The sequence below is a fragment of the Sturnus vulgaris genome, chromosome 4 (genome assembly GCF_052056855.1).
Source record: "Sturnus vulgaris isolate bStuVul1 chromosome 4, bStuVul1.hap1, whole genome shotgun sequence".
NCBI lineage: Eukaryota > Metazoa > Chordata > Aves > Passeriformes > Sturnidae > Sturnus > Sturnus vulgaris.
Window position 1 is genome coordinate 23,427,241 of NC_142246.1, and position 7,710 is coordinate 23,434,950.

Below are 7,710 nucleotides of genomic sequence, written 5' to 3' on the forward strand. Positions count from 1 at the left end.
AAAAAAAGAAAAAAAAAAAAAAAGAAAAGAAAAAAAGTCTGAGTGGGTTTCCTCTGGGGAGCACTTTCTGTGGCGCATTTCTTTCCCCGCAGCAGCCCCGCGCTGTCTCCCGGACCTGCGGGGCCGCTCGGTACCGGACCCTGCACAGGCAGCGGCGCTGCCCAGCCCGGCACCTGTCGTGTGCCCGGGCTTGCCACTCCGTCTGCCCCGCTGTCCCTGGCGTGGCCGGCTCCGCACTGCCGCGGGGAACGGTTTGCCTCACCCCTCGCCCCTCCCGTCCCCTTTCCGCCGGGGTTTCGCCCTCTCCCCCTCCGAGGGACTTGGGCTCCAGTTGTTCTTTCTACACGCGAGCGGTTCTGCCGAAAAACTTGCAGCAAATGGGTAATTTGATTATTCCCACTATAGGCCAACTGCCTCAGCGGCCTTCCCCCACGCGTCTGGCTGGGGGCAGAGAAACCATCTCCAAGGAATAATCAAATCAAGGCGAAGTGTGGAAAAACCCCTTCTGATTTCCAGGCGACACAAATAGAATTAGAGCCTCCCGTTTGCTTCACCCCCTCTTTTCTTTCCCCCCTTCCAGAAGAGCCCTTTTGTCTCGATCGTAAATTCTGGCCCAGCCGGGCAGCGCGGGATGTGCGAGATGTGCAGGGTGCGCGGGATGCGCGGAGTGCGCGGGATGCGCGGCGGCTGGAGGCGCGACGGGGTCGGGTGCCGGAGAAAAACACGCGGAGTATATAAAAGCCACTTTTCTTTCCTCTCCTTGAGCACTGAGAGGGGCCCGGTCCGCTCCCCTCAGGCTGCGAGAGGAATGCTCGGAGGCAGCAGAACAAAACAGGGAACAGCGCGCCTTTGTACGGCCGCCGCCGACCATGGGAAAGCGCCTCCCGGGCCCAGCTCCGACCACGCCGCGACCATCCTACCCGCCAGAATAAAATGTTAAATGCGGACGAGAGTTTCTTTTTTTATTCGGAGGGAGAGGCCAGAGCATCCCCCCGCATTGCGGCCGGTCCCCGAGGGTGCTGGCCTCAGCAGGACGGAGCGCGCAGCGAAGCGCGGCCGCGGAGCCGCGCCGGGTGACAGCACGGGCGGGCCGGGGACAGGTGTTGGCTGTCCCCCGGCCCACAGAGGGACAGTGCGAGGACACGTTCCTGCTCCCGACGCGTCTCGGGGCTACCTGCCACGCCCGGAAGAAAAACAATTCCCAGTTTTTGTTGTCCCTGCTGCCCCGCCCGCAGTGGCTGCTTAGGCTGGCCGTGCGCGGGGACAGGGGACAGGGGCGCTGCCCGCTCTGCGCGCAGCGGGGCGGCCGCCCTCCCTCTCCGCGCTGGCTTAGGGTGCCAGGCGAGCGGACGCATTCCTCGTTGGTCTCCTGTTGCCTACCCAGCTGAGATGGGGGGATTTGCAATAGTAATGATGATGGTGAGGAAGAAGTGGAGAAGGACTAGTAATAATCGTAATCATAATCATAATCATAATCATAATCATAATCATAATCATAATCATAATCATAATCATAATCATAATCATAATCATAATCATAATCATAATCATAATCATCCTTTCTTATTGCTCCGTCCCTTTCCCGGCCGAGACCCGTGGCGTTCGGGTGGCGGCCAGCAGAGGGATCTGCGCTTTGCTTTTCCCCTCGGTCGCGGTGGCCGCGGCGGCAACATCTGCTGGGCTGGAGGAGACGGAGCGATTGAGCAGACGCACAGATGTAAAAGTGACATCTGCTTGTGACAAAGGAGTGGGAATTAGATTAGGCGGGGAGGCCTTTCTGCGATTAGGGAAGGAAAAAAAAAAAAAAGGAAAAAAAGAGAAAAGGAAAATACTAGCTGCAGATTGTGTAAGCAGGGGAAGAGTATGTGAAAGACAGAAATCGTTGGGCAGCTGCTAGGACATTTGGGGCAGCACAAACGTCCTGGGAGCTGAAATAGCCCTAAGAGAAGGCTTTGCTTTTCCCTCCAGAAGCAGAGATGTGGCCGGGTCAAAGCTTTCCGTCATTGCGAGTGAAGGACAGCAAGAAGCAGAGTACTGAGGAGACTCAGACACCAGCAGACATGGCCTCCCACTGCTCCTGACCAACTAGGCAGAGACCCAGATCTCGACACTTCTTGTCTTTGTTCTCTGATGGAATAAAATACAGGGAGGTTGGTATACCCAAAAGTAAGGATACAGAAGGCTTTGCCTTTGCTTGCCTTATCAACTGTCTGATTTTGGTTCCATTAATTAAAAACAAAAACCAAAGCAAACAAAAACCACAACTCACAACCACAAATTTAAATCCGGAAATGTTTGGTAAAGCAGAAGCACTGTTTTGTTGTGATTGTCCAACCACCTGCACCCAACTGAGACTTCACCTGCACCAGCATGCACTGGTTAGAGAGAAGAAAAACACCTCCCACATTTCAAATGATACAGTCTGTTTTGCAAGCAATGTTTTTCCCAGTTGCATGAATACTGATATTGAATCTCACTGAACATCATACCTTACTTTTTTTTAAAGTCCTAGCACATTTATCTCTAGCCATACTTGATGGTCTTGCAGAGCAACATAGAGAAGAATGTATTGAATTTCAAATATTATATTCTATTGTAATGCTGGATTGTATTTCAAATGGTAGAAGAAATGTACTGTATTTCAAAACCAGCAAGTTACAGAGTGTAATGCGCTGTGCACTGGGGTAGATTTAGTAATGCCTCTTATAGCACCTTGCCTCTAAGCTTGATGAAGTTGGTGAAACCCTACAGAACCTTTTAAAGACTAGACTGTGATTTCAGCAGAGTGCAGAACAGGTCCACAGTGCTGAACAACTTGCCTATGCAAGCTGATCTTTGTTACAAAGGTAGGGAACGTATGAGTGACACTTTTGTCAGTAACGGGGCTAAGGAGCAAGAGGGTTGGATTATAGAAATTGAGAGGCCTCTGATAAAAAGCAGAGTAGGACAGGGGAGAGAGAAAATACCTTAAATGATAATTAGGGAAATCCTGTTGATAAAAAAAAGAAATTACTTTATGTGCTTATTATGGAAAAAAAAAGACCAGTCCATCTGTCTCCTTGCAAATACAGAAGCACAGCAAAACACATTAATGACTCACACATAAGAATCTATGTCACATACAATTGCAGATATACATTTGTGTCGTTTAATGAAAGACATATCTGTGAGTTCACAAAAGTAATGGCTTTTGTATTAGCTGGTATTTGGTACCATAGTATTTGCATCATAAGTTGATTGTCTGGATACAAACTCCAGCTCTCTGATGGCCTTGAAACTGCTGGCAGCAGAGAAGATTTGTCAAAGGGAAGGGTCCTTCTGTTTGTGCGCTGCTTCTTCTTTTCTTTCTCTAGGCAATCATCACTGGCCACTATCAGACCTATGGCCTGACCCAATTACAGCAATTTTATGTATCTATGCCTGTTTCTGTCAATGAATCCAATGAGGTTGAACGAGACAGTAAAAAAGATGGAAAGGTATGTTCTTCCCACAGTGAAGGATAACGATGTCTAAGTCAAGAGGTCATTGGAAAGTTTAAAAGGCCTCTCTTCTCAGAATAAGAAGCCAGTGACAGGGAGGCAGGGTTCGACAATCCTGAATTCCTGCCTGTAGGGATGCATTGTGCCTTCAGGCAAGGTACTTCTAGCTCCCACACAAGGGAATGGGTTAGCAGAAGGAAATAGTGTTAAGCTGTTTAATCAAAGGTCTCCGTGTTGGCTAACTGGAGGATAACAGCAGCTCCCACATATAACTGAAAAGTGCCCTGTTGGGCTGTCAGGTCAGAGCAATGCTGCATGCCTTAGAGACTAATGGTAATTAGCCTTAAATGATGAGCAAGAAACACCAAATCAAATGGACTGGGAAGTTTTCCTTCATGGCTCAAATAGAGAAAGTTTACTCAGCTAAAAGTCAGAGGTTCATTCCCACTAACAATCCCTGGGTACCCATCAGCTGCTGTTACTGGGGCCACAGCTAGATCAGTGCTCTTGGCTGGGGTGTCATCACTGTGGATCAAGCCCTGGCTACATCCGTTTGTGACTATTCTGCTTATTTTGATTGTTTCAGCTGTATTTCTGAAAGATAGCTTATCAAAGCTTGGCTGCATTTGCCCTGCTTAGTTGTTTGCTTTTTTTTTTCAAATGGGATTCCAGTTTGAAAATGATTCCTGATGGATAGTACCAGGCTCCTACATAAAAGTGGTATAATATTGGCAGCTGGTCATTTTTAGCCTCCCAGTAAAATTATTTCAATCAATCAATCAATCAATCAATCAACCAATCAAATTATTTCTAGTTAGCCACAAGGGCTAACATGGAAATTGTACCTATGCTTTCCTGCTAATCAACAGGCTTTTCATCTTATTGCAGTCAAATTAGTTCACAGCCTTCTTCATTGAAACTCAAGTTATATAAGGTCTATCTTTTGCTAAGAAATGAAAAAGAAGGGTGTTGAGGGGGCATTCATATCCTCAGTGGTTAAATGCAGACTCCCTTTAACAGAATGTCAGAAAAGGGGAAAAAAATACCTGAGAAGTACTACTGAAGAGGGAAGGCAATATAGAGGTTTTCATTTGTTGGAGACAAGTGTAGGCAAAGCTGAACTCATATGAAAAGCAGCTGTAAGATATAAACTGTGTCTTTTTATTTATGCTGGTCACATATCTTCCATAAGCTATTATGTTTGATGAGAAGGGGTCTTAAATGAAGGGTAAATTACATGTTTATATTCACAGACAAAATGAATAGGTAATAATTCGTGATGAGAACAAAACTGCAGTTTTTACTAAAACTTTTTTGTAATCCTTGCTTGAATCTCTCTTGGAAAGTGTGGGTTTATGTGTGTACTCTGGGACCTTGTGTTGGGTCATTAACTAAAATAATTGCTTATATCCAGACAGGTGCTGAAAGGATTGGCGCTGGGTAAGTTCTTAAGAGTTCATTTACAATCTGCAAGAAATTTTTTTTTCTAATGCATTTATATACATTGTTTTAGTTAATACTCAGGTAAATAGAACATTAATTGAGTTTTCAGGTTCTATGTTCTATAACCGTATATTGAAACATGCTGATATCTTCAAAAGTAAAAATAAATAAAGTGATGTGTGAAAATAAGCAGATAGTAGGACACACACCAATATGTATAGTGTTTATACACAGGTTATTTAGAAAGCCAAACAGGAGATGATAGAGCTCTAAAAAACTCACAATGTAATTTAAGTTGCTATAGGTCAGCCATTAGAATTTGTCTCCTATTAGGTGGGCTTTGGAGCCCTGATTAAGATTTTACCTAATGACTGGGGGGCTAAGGGGCGAAGGGGAGGTGGGCAGAAATGTTTCTTCTATGCAATGTAAACTTGATTTAGTTTTACTTTGATTATTTCCGATATTGCAGGTTTGGTTTAGAAGACCAGTGGGGCTGGAAGGAAGTTTTTAAGTCAGATGAGACTGAAGTTTCTTGAGACTTTATTTTCCTACAACGTGGACTCCATCTGAAAGTGTGGAGGAAAATGGTGCCTGGAATTGAAGGTGAATGCCATGACGATATAGACCTGTCCCTTGCAGGGACTGGACCCTTACTTCACCTTCTTGGTAGTCTTCAACATGAACTAAAACTCCACATGGGCAAGAAGGATCACAGCTCTGTAATACATAACGAAATGCAGAAAAGCCCCCACCAGTAACCCTGCAGTCCAGAAGAAGCAATGGCTCTAGCTGGATTTTGAGGTTGTAAACCATTTTCAGGTCTTGGCAAGTGATGAGAAAGAAGCAAGCCTCACCTGAGACAAATGGCAATCTGTCTGTTCCTTAGGTTCTTTGGCTTCTGCCAGGAAACTGGGATGGCTCATTTTTGGGACGAATCTGTGATAAATCCATTTTTTGCTAGTTTTTACTCAGATCCTGTAGATAGCCAGGTGACATAAAAGCAATTGCATTCTATGTGCTGATTTCTGTGATAGTAAAGTGACTGAAAATCCTCAGTACTTAGCACTCTTCCCAGACATGCTGCATTCTTCAGATTTTCCATGCCATTTCAATCCAAGTGTGCTCCAGGTGAATCGATGGAGATGCTGCATTGTCTTTAGCACAGACTGTGTTGGCTCTCTGGGCATCTGTGTGTGTACAGGTGAGGAAAGGAATTTCTGTCTGGATATCTGCAGAAAAGGTGGGTATTCTTCAAGATCCCCTTCCAATCCAAACTATTCTATGACTATCCTTGATCCTGGCTAAGTTTCAAGTTAGCAACCACCAGGAAAAACCAACAGAATGATGTCAACTGAAACTCTTGGGTAATGTTGAAAACAGGGATTTAGTAGGAAGAAGTGCCTCAGCAATGCTGAGAAGATTGAAGGATATTTTTGTATCATTCAGTCTACCTATCTAATGGGAGAGAAGAAATCATATGAGGGTGGGACCCATATGATTTTGGCTTCTGTATGCAAAAATCATCAGAGCAAAAACTGTTTCACAATAAACTATACTGTTTACATAACTCAGAGAGGTTCAGTGGAAGGCTGTTATTCCAGCAGTATTTATGTCAGGTCCTGAACAACCACAATGAGGGTGAGAACGGGATTTTGAGGGACTCTTGCTCCTAAATGGCATAACTGCTTTTGCTACCCATACTTTGTGCTTAAGATACTGAATATGGCTCCAGCCAAAAAAAAAAAAAAAGGTGTCAGAAAGACAATCCTATATTAAAGAGGTAAATCAAAGAGATTTGGAAAGAAGTAAGAACATAAATCTAAGTCTACCAGTAAAATCTAATTCAAATTTTGGAACAAGGTGATCTGCATTTTTACCAACAGTTTTTCACAGAGAAGAGCTGAATCCATTTTTACTAGTGAAAATGGTTGGATATTGGTATGTATGTATTTCACTCAGAAAATCCCACATGTCAACAGATCACAGAAAAGTCATATTAGTATTGATGTGAAATCAAATGGTCATACTTCGATCAATATCTTATAATAGTATTATGATGTTTTGGGAATATGAAATGCAAATTAGCAGTGATTGAAATAGCATTTTCATCTTATATTTTAAATAATGTGTATTCTGCATTTTACACATCATTACATCATAGGCACACTCCTCTACATACCTACAAAGGCTTTGAATGTATATCTAATAGTATATCATGATGGATGAATTTTGCCATTGGGTAGCTGTGATTTGCCTGTAAGACCGTGAAAACTGTAGAGAAAATGATGAGACCAAGAGGAATTTGCTTGAAGAAGGCCTTGTTAGCTGCTGAATGAAGTTCTTTGTATTTGAACCAATGAGAAATTTTGGCAATTATTATAGTCATGGGATGAGCAAAGCTTTTTGTTCCTCCTCATTTTATATAATATGCATCTTTTATATTACACTGAGATACAAGACATGTTTCTCATGATTTCTCAATTCTCTATTTATGCCAACCCCAAAAGTCATTCAATCAAGATGATAAACTGTCTTTTAAATTCATAGCTATTTGCAATTTTGCCACTTTCCTTTTAGTTTGTTATCCTAATTTAAGATTGCTATTCAATACAGAATCCTGGGACGATATGCATTAAAGTGTTTTTACTCAGATTTGTCCTTTGGTCTTAATGATTGCAGAATATTTTGTGATCAAGATAACTATTCCATATTTGAATTTCATATTATTTAATATCCTGAACTTTTGCACTAGCTACACATATACTCAACACAAAGTTGCTTTGTATTT